This window comes from Parasteatoda tepidariorum, chromosome 4 (genome assembly GCF_982258835.1).
Source record: "Parasteatoda tepidariorum strain Cologne lab strain chromosome 4, Ptep-v5.0, whole genome shotgun sequence".
Classification (NCBI taxonomy): Eukaryota; Metazoa; Arthropoda; class Arachnida; order Araneae; family Theridiidae; genus Parasteatoda; species Parasteatoda tepidariorum.
In genome coordinates this window covers 41,535,830-41,554,369 of record NC_141758.1, presented here as the reverse complement: position 1 = coordinate 41,554,369, position 18,540 = coordinate 41,535,830, and the positions used below count along the sequence as shown (strand labels likewise).

The following is an 18,540-nucleotide window of genomic DNA, read 5'->3' as shown; positions in this document are numbered from 1 at the left end:
TTTTTAAAACCACTTGTTGTTAAAATGCATTAATTTTTTGAACCTTACTCTAATGTCCGAGGTATTCATCTATTTTTTTAATGAACAAAACAAAACGTAATGCTAATTATTTGAAGATAAGTTTCGCAGCAGATAATGTTTACGTAAGCGTCATTAAAATAATGATGAAAACTTATCAAAATATGTTACAAATTGACGCATTTATTTTTTCAAAACATAGTTTAATTAGCTCTCGCAGTGAAAGAAAAACAATGATTAAACATGAAGGCGATATATACGATGCGTTGGTCTAAATGAAATATCGGAAAATATTTATAGTAATTTAGAGCTGGATAAGGTATCAATGGCCCTGGACCAGGTGAGTAAAGGAGCATACAATTTATAATAAAAGATTATTTTCGTATATTTTCAAAATAAACAAGACATTAAGTTTATTGATATTAAGTTTGACCAATATTTCATTAATTATATATGATTTCAGTTAAAATAAATTAAAATTGATAAATTATGTACACACAGCCTAAATAAAGAAAATAAATTATGCAATAAAAAAAATCTTACAAATATATTTACAATTACAATTTTTCTATTTATAACGTAAAATGCCTCTATATTAGAATAAGTAAATAGGAATTTTCAAAACGGAGAAAAAAAAGTTTTCTTTTTCGTTGTCTAACATTGATAAATTTTAATGTAGCAAATTTCGTATACAATCATTATTAATGAAGAAGGTAAGACAAAAGTTCGAAAACAAAAGTTGTTATATTAAAAGTTGTTTATTGTTTTGCAAGTCCTGCACGACTCTCAAATTTATAAAATAAAACATTGTTTAAGTATGTACAGAAATAACTTTTAAAAAGAGAAAGATTATTTTTTAAAAAAAAGATTCGGCGAAAGATTACATCGGCGAAATATTCAATCATATGAAATCAGAAGATGGAAAAATCTTTTGTTTTTTTCTAGCAAGGTTGATTACAAATATAATTTGCTCTCTTGAGTTTTGAGAGGGATTTTTCCAATTTGGAAGGATTTGTTATCAGTATAAAAAAAATCTTACAAATATGATTATAATAAGGAAAAATCAAATTAAATAATTTTCAAATATATATCATTTCAGATCTTAAGGTCTCATCATGGTCATCATAATAAAATGCAATGCAGTTTTTTAAAGAGTGTTCATCTATATTTCTTGTAGTTTTCAGTCATATAAAAGCTGGAAAAAAAGCAAAATCTGTCTGCATTTTTATTCTACAGTCTTTATTCATAATTACATAGAATGTTTCAAATTTGAATTTTTTCAAATGACGTGTAATATTTCATGCTCATTACACAAAAAAGCAGTCTCACCCTGAATAACTGTTGATCGAAAAATCGCATTTTCACCTAATAGTATTCAATCCTAATGATTCGCGGGTTCGACCTCAACTATACTAATTAATCAGTGCAGAAGATACATTAAGTTACGAAATCAGATATAAAAACGCACTTTCTCTGAATAAAAAGACCTTATTGTCATCGATTTCGGATTCCTGACTTTCGAAATAGTATTCAATTCTAGTGACTCGCAGATTCGTCCTCAATTATGCTAATTAATTACTGCAGAAGATACATTAAGTTACGAAATCAGATATAAAATCGTACTTTCTCTGAATAAAAATACCTTATTATCATCCACTTTGAATTCCTGATTTTCGAAATAGGGTGATGATGGTCGCAATCTAGGAAATATGGAACCAATAGTTTGGTTAGGAGAGCAGTCGACAGTTTAGGCCTCATCTTGTTAATCTTTTTTCTTACATATTTTACCATATCTCGAAAACTTTTCAAGCGAATAGAAAACTGTTTGCACAAAATTGTAGAATTAGTTTATCCAAAGATCACTTCATGGAAAAAAAATAGTTTTTAATACACTAATTATTATTATTTTTTATTTTATTTAGTAATAGTCAGAATTATAAAGCATTCAAATTCTTGCACCATTTTAAAAAATTTAATTTTATGTGGCTTAATATAAAACTTGAACAAAATAGGTCGAATAGTTTCTCAAAAAAAAATTTCAGATGAATGATTTTTTTAAAAAATTCGATTTCTCAGGAACTATTTACCTGAATTTGTTGAAATTTAGTTTTTTGATTTAAATTTTTGTTCATACTCTCTATTTCCATTTCTGAAGACAACATCAATACACATTCTTGTGTAACTCTCGTTCACTCATCTTTGTTTTTGATTCGTAAAACGGGATCAAGTATTTTGAGCCTAGTTTTTTTTAAAAGAAAAATCGAACAAAATTGGAATAAACTGAGAAAAAGGTATTTAACAAGAATTAAAAGGTTTTAATATTCGCAACAAATTTTCTTACTTTTCCGTTTTCTTCCACATTTTCTTTTCTTTTTCATTTGAACAGACATATTTATATGAATAATGAATTTTGAATTAGTATGGAACAACTTTAAAAACATTTTTAAAATTATATGTAGATTTCTGACCTGTATTTCTCTATTTCAAGAAAACAGAAATTAATTAATATAAAAATAAAAGCACAACTTTTTCTAATTTCTCGGTGTGTAATAAGTAATTACAATGTTTAAACTGACTTTTGAAAAGAGTGACTAACCTATAACAGTTTTCAATTTTTTTTTTTTACTTATAAAGTTACATTTAGGAATCGTGTATTAAATAACTCAAAATAATTTAAATCTCGTTTCATTTTAAGATCAAGTAAACTAATTTGTTATTGATATGAATGCGTTAAAAAAAGTGCTAACGAGTTAAGGTGCTTTTTGAAAAAGAAATAAGAGTAGAGCTAGATTGTTCAATTTATGCTAATGTGCCCCAATTTTACTCGAGAAGTATGTTTGCTTAATTTGTTCTTTTATACCTCAAAAGCGTTAAGAAATAAATTAAGAATTGCATATTCTTGAAATTGAATGTCATAGCGTTGTTACATAGCATATTGCATACAAGATTAAAAAAAAGTTCGGAAAATTTGAATAGAAAAAACTTGCTTTTTATATTGATTTTTTTTAAAAAGAAATTGCCTTGCATAATTTAGGTACGCAGATTTCTTAAAGTCTACTGAACTAAGATTTATAAAGCTATTTAACCACAGAAAAACTAATTAACTGTATGATTACAATTTGAGATACGAGTGTCCCATTCATCTGTCATCGTATGCATCCTACAATTATTTTATTTTTAATTTTTACATTAAACTACATTTGATTTTTAATTTTGATTCATTGTCATATCAAACTTATTTTTTATATTGATTTCTTTGTTTAGTTGAACGCATGATTTCATCTAAGTGAGAGACATAGCAAGACACAGAGTTCTATGTATCTAAGGATTAAGACATCTAGGATTTAAAAAGCAATTTATCTGTGGAGAAATTAATGTTGTGCTTCGAATGACGCTTGGTCTAGCCAATCTCGCTTGCCATTAACTTTGTGAATTCAGTCAGGAAGGTGAGAGAGCACCGCAAAGGTGAAAGTATGCTTGTCTCAGAACCCCACGGAAAACTCACAATACCATTCATTCGTGAGGCCACTTCTTCAATTTAGATATAGATCTGATGAGAAGGAAATATTCCCCAGACTCTTTTTTTCCATAGTACTACTCAGCGAGTGACCACAAGTCTTTCGATTCCACTGATTTTACTAGCATGTATACCGCATGCAATCGGTGGGTCTTAGCGGAGTCGGGGATCGAAACCCGTGCACTCCGGATTGAAGTCTAATTCTCAGAGAAATAAATTTAAAGTACAATTACACTTTGAGATTCAAAAAGTATCCATCTGTTTTCCCAAACATCCTCCAATTTCCTTATTCCTTAGTCTCAAAATATTTATAGCATAATTCATTTATTGCATTTTAACAAACAGTGTGTGATCGAAGGATTAGTTTTGAAATTGTAAGAATTTGAGCTGGGCATGCCCGATTTAAAAAGATTTCAAGAAGTTAAAAGAAAAGAGAATTACTACAGAATACTGAAAAGAAAAAAAAACAATCTACACGGATTAATTGAATTTTTTTATCAATTTTCTTTTTTTATTATCCATTGAGAAATGGTAACATGATGCCAATCTTTATATGACCTTCATATTCCTTGGCGAAAAGGGTGGTGTCAATATTTCGTGAAAAAATATTTCATAAAAAAACGAAAATGAAGCGATATAAAACCTTGAATTATCTTCTTTTTTTATTTACAAAGGACATCTGAAAGTTTAGACACGCTTGAAATAATCCTACAGGTGTTAAGTGTTGGCAAACAAATACTTAGGTTTTTTGCACTGTAATTGCGCAGTCAATCAAATATTTTACTACTAGAAAGCAATACCTTAAAATATTGACTCTCAAAATTAGTTATTTTGTACATAAAGTGTTCAAATTTCGTGTTTCTGGTTTCGTTTTTAGATTGTGAAACAGGTCTATACTACTCGAAAGAACATTATTTCTGCTAGTTGCACTGTTAATAAATGTGAGACTATATACTGATGTATAAATTTTAGATTACATTAGTTGAACAGTTAACATTTATGACTATGCATAGATAATTACTAAATTATTGAAATAAACAATTGATTAATATTATGTTTACTATAATCAGAACAAAGTATGTTTCTCAGTTCATTCCCTCACTCTTTTTTTTTCTTTTTGAAATTTTTATATTTGACAGTAAAATTTCTCAAAGATGGCCGGAGGTTGGTTACAGCTATACAGAGTATGTGAAAAAGTTGGTAATGGCAGATTAATTACGAAAATATTTTCAAAAAAAGAGGGGATTGGAGTCAGTGTGACTACTTTGTGGTTTTTACCCCTTTCACGCAGGATTTTTATCAAACATATATTCTTGCATTTTTTAAAAATTATTTTGTATTATTTCAGATCAAAGTAAACGAAAAATATTATATTTAGCATTTTAATAATTCTTGGTTATAAAATGCAGCATGGAACGCACCTTTGTCTTTTTTTTTTTTTTCTTTTTTTTTTTTTTTTTTTTTTGCGTAAATGGTATGATCTTCCAAGCACGGTTTCAGTCTCTTAGATCTGAGAGAAACAGCTATTTATCATTGAAATTTCTTTAATTTTCAAAATAAATTATTAATAAATGTTTCAACATGAATGAAAAAAAAGTTATATTCAAACTACTTTTTCGGATTTTATATTTTAGGACAAATATAATTCCGATAATCTAACAGATAGATTTTTTTAGTAATTATTAGATTACTTTTTTTTATAATTCAAAAATGCCGAAATATATTTCCGCTTGTGATTAGAGCGTCATAAAAAATATATATAAATAAGACACCGGTGTCTTATTTATATATATTTTTTATGATTCTTATCTGCGAGAAAGAGTTAGAGAAGTAATCATTTTATTTTTTATGTTATGTTCGCTTATCATTGAAGGAATTATCTCACATTTCGTTTTTAACAGCATAAATATCTCATTTTTAGTTTCTCTCCCTCTCTTCTTTTTTGATACAACTAACATATTTATTATGAATTGTTTGAAAATTATTAATTAATTTATTATTAATTATAATTTTATTAATAATAATATAATTTATATTATTTTTTTAATTATTATTAGTTTATTATAATAAATGTTAATAAATATTAAGTTAATTATTAACCTAATATTTATTAATTTATTAATTAATTATACTACTTGGAATTAATTTTCCTGTTAAGTATTAAATTGCATAGAAACTGTAGCTTTTAGATAGAAACAGATTGCATATTGGAAATCAAAATATCGAAGAGTTATCAAAAATCCAATGTAACAGTAGAAAAAAAATTCTCCAGCGAAGATTTCCATCACTAAAAAATTCTGAAACATACTTCCAGGACTTAGATGTAGTATATTTTCCCCTAAACGACAGTTATGAAACATTTAAAGCGAAAACAAGAGTGAAAAATCAAACAACCTTAAACTAAATAGTATATTGTCTCTATTGCATTAAAAGAAATCGTGTCAATGATCATTTTGTAGTTGTTAGTGATGCAATTCTCTGATTCTCTAATATAGGACCCATTTTTTTTTTTTTTAATCTATACTATCAAGGTTTGCTAATAGTAATTGCATTCTTCCATTTGTATTCTCATTATCTTAAAAAAATACAACGCTAATTTACAAAACTGGTTTTTCAATGTTACTGCTTTTCGGTTTTAGAAATTCTGAACATAATATTTAATGTAAATTTGACACAAACGTTTTTTAAACTTTTTGATATAATTTAAGGACACTGATTTTCTGACTTAGAATTTATTTTGCGTATTTCAAGGTTTATTAATTCAGTTTCTCTTTTTTTCAAACATTTTCCTAGTCGTATCTTTCTCTGCTCCACCTATTTAACAGCTTTCAATTATGACGAATTATATGAATCAGCGCCGATAAATATCATCCCTCAAGGTCTGCCAGAAATTATTAATTTAGGATATCTTATATCTTTTCTTTTCGACCACCAGGTGGCTATTACGAAAGTATTAAATTCTTGAGATTTGACATCCTATTCGTGACGCAGTTTGAAAACAAAATGGCCGGGCACCGGTATTTGTCTCCCCCCCCCCCCTGATTTATGAAAATCTAGGTATCTAACTGGTTAGGTATCTTTTCTTATTGAATTCACCTTGGCCTCGTTTATATAAGGGGATCTTTCATTTTGATTGGATTTAGGTTTTTTTTTTTTTTTTAAGTCTGAAAATTTGTTAAATCAAAAAACGCATTCTCATTACTTCTTTCGTTTTGAAATTTAAAATATTTTAAATGCGATGAAAAATGACGATTTTAATTTGCATTAGTTAAATTTGTTTGCAAAACAAATTATTTGTAAACAGTATTTGTTTCACGCATTTTTTTTTTTAACGTCTGTTAGTGTAAAATTCAATTTCAACGTAATTTTGACCAAATGTTTTCATTCCTGAATAGGTGTTTCATCCACATCATTGTCGGTGAATTAAAACAGATCAACTTAGTAAACATAATGATGCTTGTAATCTTCCTAATTTAATCACCATACTTGCTAATTGGTATGCTTAAATTAGTTATAAATGTTAGGATTTACTATTTTTGTTTTTGATTTGATAAATTTGATTAACTAAGTTTTGACCACCACTATAAATAAACAATTTAAAAATATATATAAAACTTAATAATAATAGCGAGTAAAATTAAACAAATTAAGTTTCCAGATTTTTAAAAATCTGTGTTGGCATCTGTGCATCTCAAATTTCACAATTAAAATTTTAGCTTTAAAATCAAAGTTTTGTATTAAGAAAATTATAAGCAAGGTTAATAGTTCAAACTCATTTAAAAAAAAATTTTTTTATATGATTTCAATTTTAAAAATTTCCAATTTTTGTATAAAGACGTAGTTTACGTCGTACTTAATTTCCCTTTAATTGCATAATCATTACACTAGTTTAAGCTCAACATATAGAATAAATAAGAAAGTTTGAATTGACAAATCAATCACCTATTGAGCAGAGTTGGCCAAAAATGTAATCGATTACATTTTTTGATTACAGTAATCAATTACTTGTAATCATGATTACAATTTTCAAAAATTTTGATTACAGCTGTAATCATGATTACAATATTGATTACAGTAATCAATTACTTGTAATCGTGATTACAAAGTTTGATTACAGCTGTAATCATGATTACATAGTCGATTACAGTAATCAATTACTTGTAATCATGATTACAATTTTCAAAAAATTTTGATTACAGCTGTAATCATGATTACAATTTTGATTACAGTAATCAATTACTTGTAATCATGATTCCAAGTAATTGCGATTACAAGTAATCACAACAAAAACGATTACAAGTAATTATGATTACAAGTAATCAAAATATATGATTACATGTAATTTGATTACATGTAATTATGATTACATGTAATCTAATTACACGATTACAAGACTATTGTATTCTTATAAATGATTATATTTTACAGTAGATAGTAGAATGTATTTTATAATGATACATTTTGCACGTATTAACATGTACTGCATTTTGTACGTATTTGTATACGTACAAATGAATGTAACTGAAATGTATGTACATATGATTTTATCTAGTGCATATGTTCAGACATTTTAGTATCACACACATGTACATACACTTATATTGTAGGTATAAAATATATGTACGTATGTATATAGATAATAATTACGTATGTATGTGCAAACAATGTAGGCATGTACATTTATACACAATGAATATATGCATTTTATGCAAATATTTGTGTATGTAAAATGTATATCTATGTTCATGTACGCATGTATATACAAGTACTTGTGTTTGTACGAACATACATACATTGTCTGTACAATGTATGTCCCATGCATGTATGTGCAATTTATTTATGAACAGTAGAATATATGTATGCATGTACAATATAGGTATATCTGTAGGATGTACAATATATGTATGTATACATGTACATGATATGCATGTCCAGTGTATTTATGTACATGTACATAATATGTTCATGCTCAACGTAAGTATCCAAATATGCATAATACATTTGTGAACTATTGTACGTACATTGGGCGTATTTATATTTCACATATATTCATACATGTATTCGACATGCATAACGTACGTACATACACACATTTGAGATGCATATATTGTACAGATGTATATACATATAGCGTACAGATGTATATACATATAGCGTACAGATGTATATTCATATAATGTACATATGATGAAATGAACATATAATGTTCATATAATGTACATATGTGTGTACATATACAGTACGTATGTGCATAAATATATTGGGCATAATTCTTTCGTACAAATTTTACATGTGTACATGCATGCTATCCCTATCTATGCATATGGTGCAATGTATATATGTACAATGAATGTATCCACACATGTACAATACACGTATGTTCCATGTATGCATATCCATATGTACTATATATGCGCATACAATACATGAATGTATGTACATACACTGTACATGCGTACATACATTACACGTATACATATGTACATTACATTTATGTCTAAATATGTGTACAATGCAATAAATAAAATGCATGTAAGTTAACTTTTAATGACTCAAGCAAGTTAAATGACAAAATCAAACGATATTTAAATTTAGTTTTCAGCTTTAATTGTTCTATATCATTTTGAAATTCTCTGAATAAAAAATTATTTTCAAGTATTTTCATGAAATGTTTGACAATACAGATTTATTTTTTTTATAACATAATGCATGATTCATAGAAATTTTTTAAATGGTAAGAAAAACGGTAAATTTTATGTGTGGAATTAATATTTAGAAATTCCAAATAAAATTATCGTTTGCTTTCTAAAAAATATGAGCTCGAGTTTCATATACCTTAGAATAATTTTAAAACAAAGTTTAATAACTTTACTCATATAAATTTTTTTAATGTATGCACAATGTATGTGTATATTGTAATTACATATATTTAAATGTACGCACGTATTTGTACATTACTTGTAATTATGTACATGTATATGTTGTATGCACATGCATACATTATGCATATAACTATTTTTTTGTACATCCATGCATTACATGCGCATAAGTATTAACAAAGTAAGTAGTTATACAAGTACATACGTAAGTTGTACATAAGTACATACTTTGCGTGCACATATATCGATGTACATATAAATATGCATGTATACATGTACGCATTTTATTTACGCAACTATGTGCATATATTGTACCTTTAAATAACATTTTTACATATTGTACGCAAATACGTACAATTTTATATACAAGCGTACATTGTATATATACGTGCTATTATCGTAAATTTATACAATATATGCACTTAAGTACATAAAAGCATGCAAACGCATAAACATTATTTTCATATACGTTCATACATACATTGTCTATGTATACAAAGATGCAAAACATTGCCTTTTTGTACAAACTAACATACATGCGTATATGTATCATAAATGCATAATTATATGTACTAAGCATATGCGCATTGCATTAAGTATATTAAAATATAATTATGAATATTGTACGTACAAACAACGTTTGTGCATACACTGTACGTATAGGAATCGCAAATTGTACGTTCATGCGTGCGTACATTCTATGTACATAAAAATATGTAAACACATGAATACTTACATAAAACATTTGACTATAGTATACAATCGTAATAACTTGTAATCGTATAGTTTGATTACAAGTAATCACAATTACATGTAATCAAATTACATGTAATCATGATTACATGTAATCATATATTTTGATTACTTGTAATCATAATTACTTGTAATCGTTTTTGTTGTGATTACTTGTAATCACAATTACTTGTAATCATGATTACAAGTAATTGATTACTGTAATCAAAATTGTAATCATGATTACAGCTGTAATCAAAATTTTTTGAAAGTTGTAATCACGATTACAAGTAATTGATTACTTGTAATCGTGATTACAAGTAATTGATTACTGTAATCAAAATTGTAATCATGATTACAGCTGTAATCAAAATTTTTTGAAAGTTGTAATCACGATTACAAGTAATTGATTACTTGTAATCGTGATTACAAGTAATTGATTACATAACTGTAATTATCTGTAATCAATTACAGTTGTAATCGATTACTGTAATCAACGGCCAACTCTGCTATTGAGTGTTAATTTCGAGACAACAACCACTACATATCGAGTGTTCCGCAATCATCACTCTTAATATACATTTTTAGAATCTTATATTTATTTTTAATAATAAATCATTCACATCATTTTGATCACAAATTTTAAGTTTTCATACTTTATATCATTCCTTAACCGAAAACTTTCTGAAAAATTATACTCATAGTTGCATCAAATATGACAATATCGTGAATATTATGCAAAACGATCATTATTGCATCCGATATTATTGTGAATGTTGCTAAATTTTATTTGCTCAACAAAAATATTGAGCTTAATCAAGAAATTAGATTAATTGGAAAAATATCGCAATATATTTTTAATGCATCGTGATTTTGAAATCTTTACTCATATATACCATGGGAAATCTGAGATAAAAAAAAATCTAAACATATAATAGCATAATTAAATGAATCAAACGTATTAAAAGTTTTTCAAATTGTAAATTAGTTATAGAACTTCAGGCAATTACTGCCTCCTTTATGTGCCTTTAAGTGCATTTTACATAAAGAAAGTAATTCCGAAACAATGTTTTTTTTTATAAAATATGTGAAAAACTATTTCATTTCTTTAATTAAACTATTCCTATTTTATAAAAATAAGCACCGGCTACCGACAATACTCATAGTTGCATCAAATATGGCAATATCGTGAATAGTATGCAAAACGATTGGGAAATCTGAGTAAAAAAATCTAAATATATAATGATATAATTAAATGAATCAAACGTATTAAAAGTTTTTCAAATTGTAAATTAGTTATAGATTCTTAGGCAATGACTGACTCTTTTATGTGCCTCCTTAAGTTCATTTCACGTAAAGACAGTAATTCCGAAACAATATTTTCTAATAAAATATGTGAAAAACTATTTCATTTCTTTAATTAAACTATTTACATTTTATAAAAATAAGCACCATGTTTTATAAAAAATAAGTTATAACATCGGTACAAATCAAAACATTTTTACTTCCTTGCAATTACTTGAAACTAAGACGATAGTAATTACATTCAATAAAGGAACACACATGATTTTTTAAGGTGAAATTAAACTCATTGATCCTAAAAGAAATGTTACTGCAATTAGATGTCACTGTTTAAAGAAAATTGTTCTTTGCAACCTGGAAGTTATATTTTATTCAACTAGATGACACAAATGATGTGTAGAATAAAATATACAAAATGTTCTAAGAATATAGATAATACAAATTCAAGTAGACTGAATATTCGCGGTAGTAAAGACAGAATAAGTATATCAGAACATGTTTGCCGTTATCCCTGGTAACGCTTTCATAATATAGTAAATTACTTAAAAGTTTCAGAAATGTTGGGAACAAGAGAGAATAATGACATTTCATTTTTTTAAAGAATTGTAAATACAAAATGTATTTGATGCATCTTTTTTTACTTCTTGTGAGTATTTTAAGCAAAAATGAATATTTGAATAAAAAATATTACTTTAGGATGCACAAGTCATTGAATTGAGTAATAAAAAAGTTCTTTTCCAAAAAGTTCTCTTTAACTTTCTATAAACGGTACAAAACTTGATAGCTAATTTGAACATGGTTTCAAAAAAAATCGGAATGGTAAGTTTTGTTGACTTTTTATTTGAAAGCAAATTGTAGAAAAAAAACTATAAATATGTATGGTTTTATTTTCCTAATCATGACCAATGGTTATTAAATAAAAATATATTGGTTTGTTCATAGTTATTTGTGGTTTGTAATGTTTAACGTATGCATTAAAAAGACCATAAACACTGTGTTTATCATATATTTACGTTTTTCTCACTTTTCTTCAATTTCTATTACGGTTAAATTACTCAACTCAATGTATCAGTGATTTTCAAAAACTGAATTAAATTAAGACATTTTAGTTCCACTACATTACATCAATATGTAGTTTTGTAGTAAAAAATCAGTCAACTGTAAACAAAACCTAAAAGCAATTCTACGAAACGTTTTTTGGCTTAAAGATAAAAACAATTAAGTATAATATAATACCACTTTCAATCTTAAGAGGCAATCTGAGCAAACATTTAAAAAAGTGATGGAATATTGACGTCAAAAATAAGAAAACTCGACATATAAAAAGCTCCTTGACGAAATGTTTGCTGCTGTATTTTCAAAATCGTCAGGAACTTCTGAAAAGGAGGAGTTTTGGAAGAACCTTTAACAATTCTTAGACTAGTTAAGATAGTATTTTAGTACTCCTAAGCTACTGCTGAGAATTTAGAGGCTCAGAAATACAGCCAATCAAAAAATTCCGGCTTGAAAATTTTTCAGCGAAGACAAGGCCTGTATTACGGCACAAAAATTTTTAACCGTTCTAATTCAGTAAGTTTCTTTTATTTTATTGAAATGTTCTATTCCTATTATATATAAATATATATATATATTATTATTATTATTATTTATTTACTTTTTAATTAGTAAAATTTTTTTCGAGTAAAATATCTCTTCGGTAAAATGTTCTATTCGGTACTTGGTTTGCTATTTTATAGATCTTTGAAAAATGCAGTGTTATAAGTTCTTTGAAGTTGGTTTCAACTACTGGTAACCTTTAAAAAATTTTAGAGACCACAAATAAATAGTTTCTTTCCCTTCTTTTTTTTTTTTTTTTTTTTTTTGAAAAAAAGCTAAAATTGTGAATTGTTCCGTTTGTTTCTCTCTGTGTCACTGACCACTTTGCCACAATAAAGCCATTCGTCATGAAATTGCTTAACTTCCATGATCCCCTTTTCCCACAATGGGCTATTGCAGGAATGATTTTCTTTAAAACCATGTATAATTATAATTTGTTAGGTACTTTTAAAATAAAAAACTATTCCGTCTAAAGTTATTTAACCATTTTGTCTATAGCTGTTTGGTCATGAAGCCTAACTGAAAAATCAAACTGCTTGTAAGCCCCTCACATTATTTTGAAATGCGCCCGTATAATTGAAGAACACTGGAATATTTTGAAATGAGACGACTGACATTTTTAAGTGGCTATTGCAACAAGCTTACGTACTTTTAGGCTAATTAAAAAATATATCACTCATTGCACAATTAGGCTGGCTGTTCGCAATGTGCGCAAATTAATGTAAGCTTTTTGTAATTTCTTTAGCAAAAGCTTTTTGCAACAATTTTATACATTATTTCATAAATTAATTGTAAATACAAATAACTAATTCAAAAAACCATAAAATAATGAATATTTGAACATGATTTAAAACTTGTGCATGAGACCAAAAGTTATCCATATTGTTTGTAATTTCTTGTGCACATTTAAAAAGATTTTTAAAAAAATGGTTAACTTAAAAGGAAACGTTGAACTTTGTTGACTTGGTTGCACATGCTTAAATTTCTTATGAAATATTCTATCCCATTGTGCAAAAGATCATAGCAATCATCAATACAAACGTTGTGATGGCAACGAGTAAATATGTATCGCGATCCATCCTTTAAAGGAATTGTAAGATACCCAATTTCACTCAACTCTAACCGTCTCCGTACCTCTCCGCCATCTTTGTCTTCTCTTATCTTCTCTCTATTTTGCCAAATCATTCATCGATTCATTTCCCAAACATTGAACCTAAGTGTGAATTGTAAGCGATCCATGGTACGAACCTACTTTTGATAAAATTTCTACCTTGTGGCGTCAAAAGCTGACTTTGAATCGGGTGTGTTTGAAGTGTTTTATTCCATCTACGAAGGTTTTTTCAAGAGTTATATCAATAAAACACTCGACAAAAACTTTCTAAAATTTTCTTGTAAGAAACGTTTACCTGTGATCGGTAGTGTTAGGGTTCACACTCCTTTTGTTGACAAGTCTTTCAGAGAATACACTTTCGAGTGGATTTCAAAATATAAAAATAAAAGGCGGTTAAATCGGATGTTTTGAAAGACTACATCACTGCGAATTGAATTTGTTTTGGCTTTCTGATAACAATTGTGAATGCGGTAGTATCAAAGATTAAAAGGAAAAAATCATGTTTGATTTTAAAACAATGATGTTTGTTATATTTCTTAATTTATAATAAGAAATATGATTTACTTTAAAAAAAATACGTTGCAGTCACAAAATAATTGCTTTTATAATCATACGATAAATCTCATATTCGTCTTTTTAATTATATTTTGCAGAGGTTTTTTTTTCATTTATTTAATTTATGTTATTTTTGCCTTACTGGACAAAACAAAATCTTGATTGAAAATTTGAACAACAAAAAAAATAGGAAAAAAATTGAATGAAAATCTTTTATTTTTTAAAATATAAATCACCCTTTAAATAAATATATAATCCTCACACGAATAACAGATGAAGTTTCCTTGTATTTTCTTCTAAAATTCTTGAAAATTTTTTTGAAAATTTTTCCCACGATTTTCAGACATAAGGCGCTATGCCTGATAGCCAAAATTCGTGTGAAAAATTTTATTAATTATAAAAATTTTAAAATATTTTATAAAAGTTTTATTTTTAAAATTACTATTCCAAAATAATTACTCACTCTAAAAATAATTTCCTTAACTGCTGATTTACATTTTGTTAATCCTTGTATCTCTCATTAAATATACCTACAATCATATAATAAAATTACCTTAGTGATTAGTTTAATTTTAATAGCTCCAGTGAATAAAGAAAGAGTAGATAAGAGAGAAAATTGCTAATAAATTGTAATAAATTTTTAGAGCACTAGCACATCTGTAAGATTTTCCTGCCTTTTGAGACTTTTCATAACAATATTTATGGTTTGAAGAAACGCTCAAAAATTTGTGTAAAATATTCTAGGATGGAAAATAATTTAAGAGTAATTTTTCAGAGTTTTCCGTTGCTTTGAATTTCTGGGAAAATTGCACGACAATTATGATCAGCATTGATTTATTTAAAAACTGAATAGAGAAGTTTATATTTTTTTTCAATGTTGTGATTACAAACCATGACGTAAAAAAAGGACGCGAAAAAAATCTATCCTGCTCTTATAAGGCATAGCTACTAGCAATGTCAACATAATTTTCTATTATATAATTATTACCTTTACCATTGGGAAGCAAGTTATTAACTACGGCTTTGAGGCCCAATATCACTCGTTTCGGAAACGTGAAATTGGAATTCATTCAAGAGAGAACTACTCGGCCTTGAAGACAAGGTTAAATCATAAGTATTACTTTTCATTGACCAGCACTAATTGGGCGTGTCTTTTGTAAATATGTTTGATAAATGATATTTCTTACTTATCTAAAAGTGATTAACAAAACCAACATAATACAGTAAGAAAAAGTGATTAATAAAACTAAAGCAATTCGCTAAATATGTTTAAAATAGTTCTAGTTCTCAAAGAGGGTTGAACAAGCACTATTAATATGTTTGTTTTTCGTCAAAAACTTTCTTTCTAAATTAACGAAATACTATAATAAAAACATTTTATTACTAAAAAATGTGTTATTAGAATTTACTCTAAGCTTACTTTTTTCTTATCTTGGCAAAACCTCGACCTAAAATTTTTTCGTTGTTTTCTAAATAGCTATTTATCAGAATTTATGTAAAATGTATTTGTCGTTAAACATTTTCTAAGGCATTTCCAAATTTAATGATGTTAGCATAAAATAATTAATATATGTGTAAAAAACTTCCATATTTATTTTAATAGAAAAGGTTTTAAATTAGTATAAAATAAAGCATTATTACACTATTAGATAAATATCCTACATTAAAACAAAGTCAATATCAGTTGGGAAATGATTTGTTTGTTCAAAGTAATTGTGCCAAATTATCTGAATTTTTTAACGGGAATTTTGAAAATACAGAACTTAAAATGTTGCTAAATAATTTTCAGAAATATGTACATAACTGAATACAGCCTACAATGTAACTAAAATTAATTTCTTTTGTAATTTTTTTAAAATTAGTTAAATCAGTTTGTTTTACTATTGGAATTGGGTAGTATTTCATTAGGAACAAAACTAGCAATATTTTTTTAAAAAGTACATTTAGAAGGTTTTTTCTTTTTGCTTTGAAGCAACAAAATAATAATGCAAGAGAGTTCAATTACTTTGAAAGAAAATCAAACAGGGCCTTTTATATTATACAGGTTAAAAAAATATCTTCTCAAAACATTTTGGTTATGCAATCATTTCAATAATTTATTTTCTTCACAAATTATGATAAATAAAATTCATAACAATTCGAAATTCATATTTTTAAGGAAAATAAAATATATCAGTGAGAAAGTTTCACTATCAAATGCTAACTCTGTACGTTAGCATTTCATTTATACATTTCATTAATGCATTCACAATTTGTACGAAAATATTTCAATCCCAAGAACCAAAAGAAAATAAATAAATAAATAAATTGCTTATTTCAGACAAGTGTGTGATTCTAAAATCAACCTTAACGGATTCTTAGAAAGTTGACTTAAGATTTCCCACAAGTAAATGAATTAATATCTTAATCAAAAATGCCTTTTGAGTGATAAATCTGATGTGCACTAAATTATGCATAATCCCAAGCACTAAATGTAAATACGAAATAATAGGTTTTAATTTTTATGGATATTTAAGCTTAAGCTGAATTTTTATTAAACATAATTTTCTTACTTTTTTCATTAATTTTCATTAATTTATGCCAAAGTAAATGAAAAATATTACATTTAACATTTTAATAATTTATAGTTATGAATTACAGCATGGGATACAAGTGTCACTCTTTTCGGTAAAGGTAAAATCTTCCATACACGGCTCACTTCCAAAGAATAATTATTCGAATTTGCACTTATTTGAAGTTATTCATCAATGAAATGTCTTTAATTTATAAAATTAATTATTGATAAATTTTTAAACAGGAATGAAAAAAAAATTCAAAGTACTTATTTTGGATTTATATTTAGTAGAAATTAATTCCAATTATCGAAGTATCATTAAAAATACCAAAATATAATTTTACCTGTAATTAGAGAGTTATATATATATATATATATATATATATATATATATATATATATATATATATATATATATATATATATATATATATATATATATATATATATATATATATATATATATATATATATATATATATATATATATATATATATATATATATATATATATATATATATATATATATATATATACAGGTGTCACACCTGCGCCAAAGGATTAAAAAACTTTAATAAACTCTAGGTTAATTTATGTCTAATTTTTCAGTACGTAATAGTGGGATTGAGCACTGCTTTATTTTGTTTCTGTAATTCATTAATTTTTTAATGCATTTTTTTTTGTTTGTCATGAAAATAACAACTAAATAAAAAATTTATTTAGTTGTTACTAACAAGAAAGATGCCCGAATTGAATTCGTTCACTTAAATTTTTGATACTGATAAATGGAGAATATTTTATCAATTCATAGTTGAGAGGAAACATTTTCGATCAACGTCTCTCTTATTTGTTAGAAGAAAATTTCACCCGTGCGAAAACTTAATGCTGGCTTGACATCTAAATGATAAGAATATGAATCATGTATGTTTAAGAATCGCATCGTGGAAAAAAAAACTGGAGTTTGAACCAATTATTGTAATTCTAATGTTCTATTTGAAAAATGAGTTGAAAACGTTATACAGTCCCACAACAAGAACGAACAAATCTACCCCCAAGACTAGCTTTCAAAATTTTCTAAAAATTTTAAATATAATAATTATAAATAATTTCTTATAATATGTTTCAATAAAACGAAAATTAATTCAAAGTTTGGAGGATTTATTTTTAGATGTATTCATAAATGTAAGATATACTGTGCAATAAATTATTATTATACTCCACACAATTGCCAATTTTTAAAATGAGGAAATACGTGATAGTTTAAACAGTCCTAAG

General features: G+C 26.4%; 1 protein-coding gene across 1 annotated transcript in view; it reads left to right on the top strand.

The window, feature by feature from the left end:
• The first annotated feature begins 12,793 nt into the window (after positions 1–12,793).
• The window catches only part of LOC107447073 (ornithine decarboxylase), a 28,874-nt gene continuing 23,127 nt past the window's right edge, over positions 12,794–18,540 (top strand). Inside the window, exon 1 of the mRNA XM_087160996.1 lies at positions 12,794–13,017. The gene's annotated coding sequence lies outside the window, so the exon portion shown is untranslated. The remainder of the gene's footprint in view (positions 13,018–18,540) is intronic.